The following is a 12,823-nucleotide window of genomic DNA, read 5'->3' on the forward strand; positions in this document are numbered from 1 at the left end:
CGCCAAAGGGATCCAGTGTCAGAGGGCAGGAATCACAGGAGTCCACCTCCAGTTCTGCTGTACCGTCTGAGGAACCACGTAGACGTAGTCAAAGGGCCCGTAAGGCCAAACAATTAGACACTGAGTAAGTTGGCACGGGTGCAGGGCACAGATGAGTTTTAGGGGCTAGGGCACGTGCATGAACTCGTTTGGTTATTAAAGTCAATGTTACACCGACAGAAGCTGCCTTTGTGCTCTGTCCAAAGCATGCGGGGGTGTCATGTACGTTGAGCGCAAGTGTGTGTGTGAGGGGTGGTCTTACCTCAGCCCCAGGTGAGTCTGCCCCGTTCCCCCTGGGCCACCATCAACATCCCCCCGGGCAGAGGACGGGACCGTGCGCTGCAGTGTCACAGCCGCATGCAGGGATGGTCCGGGTGGATGGTGGTACTGTGGCCATGGGTCAGACATAGTCCAACGATGTGGAGCCAGGAGCTCACCGCAGGGCGGGTTGTCATCATCCTCCATGGCCTGCAATAGACACGCGTCCACCCGCAACTGTGTGAGCCCGGCCCGTTGTGCCGCAGGTGGATCGGCAATGGGGGGGGTAGTGTGCATGCGGGTGGGGTGGGTGGGGTTGGGGAAGGGGGTGAGGGTCCTGGGTGGGTGGATGGGTGGGGGGTGTGGGTGGTCGGCTGTTGCCATGGTGTGCAGTCTGTGGCCATACTACCCGATTCCCACGCCCATCTAGTCAGTGAAGCGGGCGGCTATCAGTCTGTCCCGTGCCCGCTGGGCCAGCCGGTAACGGTGGACAGCCACCCGCCTGTGTCTACCCCGTCTGCCCTGACCATTACCCCCATCCCCCTCATCTGGGGAGGACTGCGCCTCTTCCTGCTGCTCCTCCACTCCGCCCTCCTCTGCCTGCGGCACATCGCCCCTCTGCTGGGCTATGTTGTGCAGGACGCAGCACACCACAATGATGCGGCCGACCCTATCTGACCGATACTGGAGGGCGCCCCCAGAGAGGTCCAGGCACCTGAAACGCATCTTCAGCACGCCAAAGCACCTCTCGATCACTCCCCTTGTCGCTACATGGGCATCATTGTAGCGGTTCTCCGCCTCATTGCGTGGCCTCCGTATAGGCGCCATCAGCCACGATCGCAATGGGTAGCCCCTGTCGCCCAGCAACCAGCCCCTCAGCCGGGGATGGCATCCCTCGTACATGCTGGGGATGGATGACCGCGACAACACGAATGAGTCGTGTACACTGCCTGGGTAACGGGCGCAGACTTGCAGGATCATCATGCGGTGGTCGCAGACCACCTGTACGTTCATCGAATAGGTCCCCTTCCTATTGGTGAACACGGCCCTGTTATCTGCAGGTGGCCGCACGGCGACGTGCATCCCATTGATCGCGCCCTGAACCATGGGGAACCCGGCCACGGCAGAGAAGCCCACGGCCCGGGCATCTTGGCTGGCCCGGTCCACAGGGAAGCGGATGTAGCGGTGCGCCATGGCATATAGGGCATCTGTCACTGCCCGGATGCACTGATGCAACGATGTCTGCGATATGCTGGACAGGTCCCCACTCGGTGCCTGGAATGACCCCGTTGCATAAAAGTTCAGGGCCACCGTAACCTTGACGGACAAGGGGAAAGGGTGTCCCCCGCCAGTGCCACGCGGTGACAGGTGTGCCAGCAGGTGGCAGATGTGTGCCACGGTTTCCCGCCTCATCCGGAGTCTCCTCCTGCATTCCCGGTCCGTGAGGTCCTGGTATGACTGCCGGGGCCGGTACACACGGGGCGCCCTCGGGTGCCTCCGTTGCCGTGGGGCCGCGATGTCCTCCTCCCCCTCCTCGTCCTGTCGGTCAGGTGTCCTTCCAGCCTGGGCGGCTGCCGCCTGCCCCTCTGCGGCAGCCTGCGCCGCCTCTCTGGCACGCTCCTCCTCCTCCTCCTCATCCAGGGTAACATGGACATTAGCGGCTGCCGCCACGGCGGCCAACATCGCTGGATGATCAGAAAACATGACGGCCTGGTTGCGGGGGGGGGCGGGTGGGTGGGGGGGGGAACGACGACATGTCATCATTGCCCATATCCCCTCCTTCCCCCCAGCCAGGTGGCATGGACCGCATGGGTCCAACTGTTGGAGGCTGGCACCTGGCCAGGTGGACCAACTCACTTGCCCTCGCACCCCCCCTCCCCGGCATGGACCCCCCATCCCCCTCCCCGGCACGGACCCCAACCTCCTCTCCGGCACGGACCCCCCATCCCCCTCCCCGGCACGGACCCCAACCTCCTCCCCGGCACGGACCCCCCATCCCCCTCCCCGGCACGGACCCCCCCAACCTCCTCCCCGGAACGGACCCCCCCAACCTCCTCCCAAGCCCGGACCCCCCATCCCCCTCCCCGGCAAGGACCCCAACCTCCTCCCCGGCACGGACCCCCCATCCCCCTCCCCGGCACGGACCCCCCCAACCTCCTCCCCGGCACGGACCCCCCAACATCCTCCCCGGCACGGACCCCCCATCCCCCTCCCCGGCACGGACCCCCCCCCATCCTCCTCCCCGGCACGGACCCCAACCTCCTCCCCAGCACGGACCCCCCATCCTCCTCCCCGGCACGGACACCCCTCCCGGCACTCCCCCGGAGCCCAGCCCACTCTAACCACCCCCGCCCCCCCCGCCGCACACACATACACACAACCCGAGACACACCTCTCCCCACACATTCAGACTGCGGCCACGCCATCGCCTGCCCAGCGGCCAACCCCCCAGGCTGTCACTCACCTCCACGCTGGTCGGCGTGAACCTGGAGCACAGGGTCACGCCGATGAAAAGGAGGTTTGATTTACGTCAACGTGAACGGTCATCACGTCGACGGGACTTCGGCCCATCTGGAAGGGAGAATATCGGCAGGCCGAAAATCGGCTGCCTTGCGCAGACCCGTGCCATTCTCCGACGTCAGCGGCGCCATTAACGCCCCGCCGACTTTTCTCCCTTCGGAGACTTCGGCAACTGGCGGGGGCGGGATTCACGGCGGCTAACGGCCATTCTCCGACCCGCTGGGGCGTCGGAGAATGACGCCCCTGAGTCTTCATTCCGTAAGTCCACAGTTCTCTGTCATGGCTGCTCTGGTGCTGCACAACTTCCTCATGTGCTGTGTGAATATTGAAGGAGTGTTCTTTGACTATCCTGGGTGGCGAAAGGCCTCATAGAATCATAGAAGTTACAGTGCAGAAGGAGGCCATTCGGCCTATCAAGTCTGCACCGGCTCTTTGAAAGAGCACCCTACCCAAGCCCACAACTCCACTCTATCCCCATAACCCAGTAACCCCATCCACACTAAGGACAATTTTGGACACTCAGGGCAATTTAACATGGCCAATCCACCTAACCTGCACATCTTTGGACTGTGGGAGGAAACCGGAGCACCCGGAGGAAACCCACGCACACACGGGGAGGATGTGCAGACTCCGCACAGACAGTGACCCAAGCTGGAATCGAACCTGGGACCCTGGAGCTGTGAAGCAATTGTGCTATCCACAATGCTACCGTGCTGCCTCCTGCTGAGAGACCCCCTCATCCTCCTGTTTCTCTCTCCTGGTGCTGCTCTGCCTGATCCCTCCTATCTTCCTCCCATTCCCTTTGCAGAGCAAGGGAGACAACAAGCACAATGCCCTTGACCAAGCATTCCCGATTTCTTCCACTGAAGTCCTAAGAGGTATCCAATAAGATAGAGTAGCAGAGCACTCATTCTTTTTAAGTGAAGCCCCTGAGAGAATATTCTGGAAAATTATTCATAGGATGTTATTGAATTCTTGACAAAAATGTTCCAATAGTCTCTGGATGAGTCTCAAATGACATTGCAGTGTAGTCAACTGATCTCAATTCGCAAATTAACAGGGAAAGCTGAGCATGGTTTTAAGCAATGCTTGCAATTTTCAGTAATGATTTATATACACCTGGTCAACAGGTCACTGTTGGGTGAATTTGTTAGATGGTGTTACCCCAAATTAGTGTTGTCTTTTTAATGAGGGCGAGCAGGCAACTTAATTGTCTAATGACCCTTTGACCATCCTCTGGTAGTTCCTCGTGCTGGTTCAACTCCTTTGCCAATTGGCATATTTTGATAAATGTACGTTAAATCAGCATTACAATGTAGATCGCTTGTGGAATCTCCCCCCATGGCGTGTGTGGTGGTGAGGCGGGCATTTAATCCTGTGGGACAGATCTGGGTGGTCACTCCACCACCTTACTTGACTCGGGGAAGGCACGTGGATAGCCTTACCACCCCAATGCCAACTGAGGACCTTAAGTGGAAAACGACTGGCCCATTTAGCACAGGGCTAAATCGCTGGCTTTGAAAGCAGACCAAGGCAGGCCAGCAGCATGGTTCAATTCCCGTAACAGCCTCCCCGAACAGGCGCCGGAATGTGGCGACTAGGGGCTTTTCACAGTAACTTCATTTGAAGCCTACTTGTGACAATAAGCGATTTTCATTTCATTTTCATTTTCATTTAAGGATCTTATCCCGCTGCTGCTGGTATTAACCGAGCAGTGGGTGAGGTGGCTTGCCATGTTGGGAACACAACAAGCAAATCCTGGTATGTTTATTTGCAGGCTCCATGAAGGTGTCCCTCATTTAAAAATTGAGAGACCCAACTTTGGGAAAGGGGGCCCCTCTGAAAGCCAGCTGGCATTTCTGGCCTTTCTTGCCCCCCTTCCCACCATCACTCACCTGGGTCTGAGTCCCCCCTTGATCCGAGCGAGACCTTGGTGGGTGCAGTAATGGCAGCAGCCACCGGCTCTCTGCTGGCACTACTAAGCAGAGAAGAGTTGCTGGTTTCTGATTGGCCAGTAGCTCACAGCAGTCAGGACGTCCGTCACTGGGGTCCTTGATCCAGGGCAAAGGCCTGCATCTGGCCTGTCAAGTGCCTAAGTGCCACAAGATTTTGTGGGCCTTCTCAAGAAGGGGGCGACATGGGGGTCTTGTCAGCTCTATAGCCAGTGACCCCAATCACCTCCACAAGATTTCATCCCTCATCTCAGTCACCTGTTATTAGTGCAAAAAATATTTGTCCAGATGATATAAAATGTTCTCACAAAAGCTGTGACAGTGGGCCACTAATAATTTTGAATCCCCAACCCTCCATTGTCTGTTATCTAAACCAGCCTCTTCATGAAAATAACTTGGTATCTTGATAGGATCATGGGTCAAACCACATCCATCCTCTACATTTAATCCGACATGCTGTATTGTTCAATATAATCCCTGTTGAAACAAATCATAACAAGTCAGTTATCTTCTGTAAACAAGATTATCCCTGTGACCACTCAAATGGACTTGCAGCTTCCAAAAGATACACATGCCACAAAGGTTCTTTCAAGTAACAGTTCAAATTGGTTTCCTGTAAATATGTAAATAATGTGTGACTATTATTCTGAAGTTGCACTAGGTGATTGTCACCTCAGTAACTGCACGGGTTGGAATGCTTCTTTCCGAATTTAAAGGTTCTGTTTCAGGTAGGACTGTCTGTAACTCAAAGTTGGCTTCACAATATACACCTTGCCATTTATTGGTTAGGCCTGTGGATGGAATTTCAGATGAAACATTCAAAGTCTGTGATGGGGAGGAGACAAAATTAAGATGATATACACCAGCTTGCTCTGTCATTTTGTGCACAAAATTGCAGGGCAATCCTATATCTTTCAGGTAGAAAGATTGAGGCAATAAAATATAGTAAATGTAATGCGAGGTGGCTGTCTTGGTATAACCATCCAACTGACAAAAATATGGTGGAAATGTATTGCACTAACAGTACCAGTTGATAGTAGTAGCCAAACCAACTTAGAAGCGACAGCATTTACAGCCTTTCTGAATCCCAGCAGATTGCTGCACAGAAGGAGACAGTTCAGCCCATTTAGATCATGCCAGCTTTTTTGGAAGAGCAATCCAGTTAGTCCCACGCACCCCCACCCCGCCCCTTTCCCCCTTGTACTGCAGAATTTTCCTTTATATACTTACCTAATTCCCTTCTGAAAGTGACAATTGAATCGGCCTTTACCACACTCTCAGGTGGTGCATTCCACATCTTAACATTTGCTGCATAAAAATATTTTTTCTCAAGTCGCCTTTGATTGTTTTGCCAATCGCTTAAATCTGGGTCCATTGTTTCTCTGCCCTTCTGCCAATGGGAACAGTTTCTCTCTATCTAACCTGTCTAGACTCTTCGTAATTTTCAACATGTCTATCAAATCCCCTTTCAAATTTCCTCTGCTCTAAGGAGACCAATAAAAACTTCACCAATCTAAGCACGTAACTGAAGTTCGTAATCCCTGGAAACATTCTCGTAAAATTTCTCCGCAACTGTTCAACACCGGCACAATCTTTCTAAAGTGCAGTTCCCAGAATTGGACACAACACTCAATGTTTTATTAAAGATTCACCATAACTTCCTTGCTTTTATACTCTATGCCCCTTTTTATAAAGCCCAGGATCCACTTTGCTTTTTAATCGCTTTCTTAACCTGCCCTATCATCTTCATTGATTTTTAACCCCCTCTGTTCTTGCACCCCTTGTAGAATTGTAGCCTTTGAATTGTAGAATTGAGGTTATGTTGCAGCTGTACAAAACTCTGGTGCGGCCGCATTTAGAGTATTGCGTGCAATTCTGGTCACCGCATTATAGGAATGATGTGGAAGCATTGGAAAGGGTGCAGAGGAGATTTACCAGAATGTTGCCTGGTATGGAGGGAAGATCTTATGAGGAAAGGCTGAGGGACTTGAGGCTGTTTTCGTTAGCGAGAAGAAGGTTAAGAGGTGACTTAATTGAGGCATACAAGATAATCAGAGGATTGGAAAGGGTGGACAGTGAGAGCCTTTTTCCTCGGATGGTGATGTCTAGCACGAGGGGACATAGCTTTAAATTGAGGGGAGATAGATATAAGACAGACGTCAGAGGTAGGTTCTTTACTCAGAGAGTAGTAAGGGTGTGGAATGCCCTGCCTGCAACAGTAGTGGACTCGCCAACACTAAGAGTATTCAAATGGTCATTGGATAGACATATGGACGAAAAGGGAATAGTGTAAATGGGCTTTAGAGTGGTTTCACAGATCGGCGCAACATCGAGGGTTGAAGGGCCTGTACTGCGCTGTAATGTTCCATGTTCTATGTTCTTTAGCTGATACTGTCTCTCGCCATTCTTCCGATTAAAATGTATGACTTTGCACTTCTACACATTAAATTTCATCTGCCATATGCCCACCCATTCAACCAGTCCCTCTATTTTTTCTTGAAGTCTATCACTATCCTCCTCACTGTTTACTATACTTCCAAATTTTGTACCATTGAAACACATTTTGAAATAGTGCTCTGTTAGCCCAAGTCTAAGTGTTTAATATACATCATAAAAAGCAGTGGTCCTAGTACCAATCCCTGGGGATTCATTGTATACCTGATGCACAATCAATAACCTCAGAAATGAGATTAGAGACAATTGAAGGCTTTAATATGCTAGATGTTTTCCCCAGCAGCGCAAGTACAGAAGAAAGTTGCTGGGGCGGCACGGGCTCTTATACCCCGCCTTGCAGGGCAGAGCTAACATGCAAGCTTATCCAATGGAAACAAGTACATTCTACACCAATGGTATTCCGGCATTACTAGGTACCGTAATCCTCCTAACACAGACTAACACATTCACCCCCTGTTAAAAAAGAGTCCGGCGGGGGTGGTGGCTTCGTATTACAACGTGGTAAAAGTGGTAGGAGTTATAGTTATGAAGGTACCGTAATGCCTCCGTACAGCGTTTTGCCTCATTACAACTTTTAACTATTTACAACAGTAATGTACATTTCAAAACAAAGCAATTAGTCGATCGGGGGCCCTGGTCGTCCTCTGCGATCATCGGAGCTTTGGTGGTGATGTCGGTGGAGGTTCGGGCGTCTGTGACTCTGCTAGCGTGGTTTTGGCTTCTGTGGCAGCTTCATCACCCCTAGACGTGGCTGGTGGAAAGGCTGACTGACCTGGGAAGGGGGCAGCTGTGAGGTGCGCTGGTGGGCAGGGCCTAGACGCGGCCGGTGGAAGAACCGATCCACCTCGGAAGGGGGTGGCTGTGGGGTGCGCCGGTGGGAGGGATGGTGGGACTGGTGGCGGGGGTGTGTGTGGGGATCCAGCGAGCGCCAGGTCCCGTAGGGAGACCGTATCCTGTCAGCCGTCGGGGTATGTTTTGCAGGCGTACTGAGGGTTAGCGTGGAGGAGATGGACCCTCCGACTTGTGCGCCCGCACGTGTTTTCGGAGCAGGACGGTTCCAGGAGCTGCCAGCCAGGTCGGGAGCGAGGTCCCAGAGGAGGACTTCCTGGGGAAGACAAGGAGACATTCATGAGGTGTTTGGTTGGTCGTGGTACACAGCAGTGACCTGATGGAGTGGAGGGCCTCCGGGAGGACTTCCTGCCAGCGGGAGACTGGGAGATTCCTGGACCGCAGGGCCAGTAGGACGGTCTTCCAGACTGTTCCATTCTCCCTCTCTACCTGTCCGTTTCCCCGGGGGTTGTAACTGGTTGACCTGCTCGAGGCAATGCTCTTGCTGAGCAGGAATTGACGCAGCTCGTCGCTCATAAAGGAGGACCCCCTATCACTGTGTTTGTAGGCGGGGAAATCAAACAGGGTTAAGATACTATGGAGGGCTTTAATGACGGTGGTTGCGGTCATGTCGGGGCAGGGGATGGTGAATGGGAACCGGGAGTACTCGTCAATCAAGTTCAGGAAGTACGTGTTGTGGTCGGTGGAGGGGAGGGGGCCTTTGAAATCCATGCTGAGGCGTTCAAAGGGACAGGAAGCCTTTATCAGGTGCGCTTTCTCTGGCCTGTAGAAGTGCGGCTTGCACTCGGCGCAGATTTGGCAATTCCTGGTGGCTGTCCTGACCTCCTCGATGGAGTAGGACAGGTTGTGGGTCTTGATGAAGTGGAAAAATCGAGTGACCCCCCCGGGTGGCAGAGGTCCTCGTGGAGGGCTCGGAGGTGGGCCACTTGTGCGTTGGCACATGTGCCGCGGGATAGGGCATCAGGAGGCTCGTTTAGCTTCCCGGGACGCTACAAGATCTCATAGTTGTAGGCGGAGAGTTCGATCCTCCACCGTAGGATCTTGTCGTTTTTTATCTTGCCCCATTGTGCATTATCGAACATGAAAGCAACCGACCGTTGGTCAGTGAGGAGAGTGAATCTCCTGCCGGCCAGGTAATGCCTCCAATGTCGCACAGTTTCTACTATGGCCTGGGCCTCCTTTTCGACTGAGGAATGTCGGATTTCGGAGGCGTGGAGGGTGCGTGAGAGGAAGGCCACGGATCTGCCCGCTTGGTTGAGGGTGGCCGCCAGAACTACGTCGGACGCGTCGCTCGCGACCTGGAAGGGGAGGGACTCGTCGATGGCATGCATTGTGGCCTTTGCAATGTCTGCTTTGATGCGACTGAAGGCTTGGCGGGCCTCTATCGACAGGGGAAAAACTGTGGATTGGATCAGTGGACGGGCCTTGTCCGCATAGTTGGGGACCCACTGGGCATAGCAGGTGAAAAAACCTAGGCAGTGCTTCAGGGCTTTGGAGCAGTGCGGGAGGGGGAACTCCATAAGGGGGCGCATGCGTTCAGGGTCGGGGCCTATAACTCCATTTTGCACTACGTAGCCGAGGATGGTTAGGCGGTTGGTGCTAAACACGCATTGATCCTTGTTAGGTTAAGGATTTTTGCGGTTTGGAGTAATTTTTGGAGGTTGGTGTCATGGTCCTGCTGGTCGTGGCCGCAGATGGTGACATTATCGAGATACGGGAATGTGGCCCATAAACCATACCGGTCAACCATTCGGTCCATCTCTCGTTGGAAGACCGAGACCCCGTTAGTGACACCGAAGGGAACCCTTAAGAAGTGGTAGAGCCGCTCATCTGCTTCAAAGGCAGTGTATTTGCGGTCACTAGTGCGGATGGGGAGCTGGTGGTAGGCGGACTTAAGGTCCACCATGGAGAAGACCTTGTAATGCGCGATCCTGTTGATCAGGTCGGATATGCAGGGGAGAGGGTACGCGTCCAGCTGCGTAAACCTGTTGATGGTCTGACTGTAGTTGATGACCATCCTATGCTTCTCCCCGGTCTTTACAACCACTACTTGAGCTCTCCAGGGGCTGTTGCTAGCCTCAATGACACCTTCCTCCAGTAACCATTGGACCTCTGACCTAATAAAGATCCGGTCCTGGGCACTGTACCGTCTGCTCCTGCTAGCGATGGGTTTGCAATCCGGGGTGAGGTTCGCAAACAGGGAAGGCGGATTGACCTTGAGGGTCGCGAGGCTGCAGACAGCGAGGGGGGTATAGGGCCGCCGAATTTGAAAGTTAGACTTTGGAGGTTGCTCTGAAAATCCAACCCTAGGAGTGTGGCTGCGCAGAGGTGGGGAAGGACGTAGAGTCGGTAGTTTTTGAACTCCCTTCCTTGGACGGTAGTTTTTGAACTCCCTTCCTTGGACTGTGAGGTTAGCTACACAAAACCCCTTGATCTCTACTGAGTGAGATCCGGAGGCCAGGGAGATTTTTTGATTAACGGGGTGGACGGAGAGAGAACAGCGTCTTACCGTGTCAGGGTGTATGAAGCTCTCCGTGCCCCCAGAGTTGATTAGGCAGGACGTTTCATGCCCATTGAAAAGCACCGTCGTCATAGCAGTCGATAGTGTTCGGGGCAGAGACTGGTCCAGGGTCACCGAGGCTACTCGTGGCAGCAGTTGAATGTTTTCTTCAGGCGGCGTGTGGTCAGCTGAGCTGGGGTCCTGGGAGTCCATCCAAGATGGCGGCGCCCATTGGTCGCACAGGGCTGGGGGTGCACAAAATGGCGCCGCCCATCCATCGCATGTGGCGTCCGCAGGACAAGATGGCAGCGCCCCGAGGCCGCACATGGCCCTGGAGGAGGAAGTTGATGGCGCCCGCTGGCCGCACGGGGACCATGGAGAGGATTGTGGTGGCGGTCCGCATTCGCCACCGGAAACCGCAGCGGCCGCCCGGGCCTGGCATACGGCCACGAAGTGGCCCTTTTTACCGCATCCCTTGCAGGTGGATGCACAGGCTGGCCAGTGCTTTCGGGGGTGCTTGGCTTGCCTGCAAAAATAGCAGCAGGGCCCCCCGGGGTTGCCAGGCTGTCCTGTAGCACAAGCTTGTGGGGGGATGGGAGATGCCTCGGGGTCGGCCATGGGGAGGGTCCACGCTGCCCAGGGGGCTGCTGTGCGGTCGGGGACGTAAGCGCAGGCATTTCGGGAGGCTACATCCAGGGAGCCGGCAAGGGACCGTGCCTCCTTGAGGCCTAGTGTGTCTTTCTCCAGCAACCACTGGCGGATTTGGGAGGACAGCATACCTGCAGCGAAAACGTCCCGGATCAAAAGTTCAGTGTATCGCTCGCCGAAACTTGCGGGCAGCTGTAGTTTCTCCCCAACCCCAGGAACGCACGGTAGAATTCTTCCAGCGATTCCCCATGGATTTGTCGCCTCGTCGCTAGCAGATGTCGGGCGTAGACCTGGTTTACAGGGCGAATATAATGTCCTTTCAGCAACTCCATTGCTGCATTGAAATCGTCCGCATCCTCGATGATGGTGTAGATTTCTGGGCTCACCCTCGAGTGCAGGACTTGCAGTTTCTGTTCTCCCGTGGGTGTGTTTTCGGCCGTTCCGAGATATCCGTTGAAACACGACAGCCAGTGCTTGAAGGTTGCCGCTGAGTTTGCCGCGTGGGGGCTGAGTTGCAGACATTTTGACTTGATTTGCAGCTCCAGTCTTTTAAATCTAGCGTATTAAATTGATGCACATTCAATAACCTCAGAAATGAGATTAGATGGGCTCTTATACCCTGCTCTTAACATGGGCTCTTATACCCTGCCTTGCAGGGCGGAGCTAACATGCAAGCTTATCCAATGGGAACAAGTACATTCTCCACCAATGGTATTCCTGCATTACTGTGTACCGTAATCCTCCGAATACAGACTACCACAATACCTTTCTCAAGTCTGAAAAAATGAATGATGCCCCAAATTTTCTCGCACCTTTAGCCTGACTTGATGTCTACTGGTGCAACCAACTAGGAAATTACAGTGCACTAGTTGTACTTAGCCCCTTACAATTTGGGATTTCTGATAGAACCTCTGTCTGCCTTTAACAAGGGTAACGGTAGCATGGGCAGCCCAGGCCAGAACCAGAGCAAATATTCCCTGTGCTGTGAGTTCCAACCTCCATGGCTCATTTAGAACCACATGTCTTACTGCAGGTCATAACGCAGAGTGCAATGACGTGTACTAGCCTGCAGGTAGATGTAACTGGGCCTAACTGGAAGAAAGAGATCCCTATGTGAACTGGAGAGCCTGGACCCTCTAGCCAAATGGAATATCTTTTCGGAAAAATAGTGAATTGGATTCCTGTGCAAGTAAGGGTATTATGAAAAAATAAGATTTCAAATACCAATGTCAGCGACCAAAAAGAAAATGGTGCATTCAAGACAGAAAATGTATTGCTTTCACACCCAACAGTTGGCTCCTACATGTGCCCATCTCCCCTTCTCTTTGTCCTCATCATAGAACTTCAGGTAACATGTCGAGTGATCTCAGATACTCAGTGTACAGGGAAGAGGAACTGAACATAAGAGATCACCCTGTATTCGCCAACATAACGCAAAACGTAACCAACTTTAACATCCACCTCACCTGCAAGTATCTTTCAAAGTGGTGAGGTAATGTCGCTCTATATTTGAAATATTGGGCTGGATTCTCTGATTTGAAGATTAAGTGCTGATGCCAGCGTGGGAACAGTGGCGTTTTATGCCCGAGAAAATGGCGCCAAA

The sequence above is a fragment of the Scyliorhinus torazame genome, chromosome 10, assembly GCF_047496885.1.
Source record: "Scyliorhinus torazame isolate Kashiwa2021f chromosome 10, sScyTor2.1, whole genome shotgun sequence".
NCBI lineage: Eukaryota > Metazoa > Chordata > Chondrichthyes > Carcharhiniformes > Scyliorhinidae > Scyliorhinus > Scyliorhinus torazame.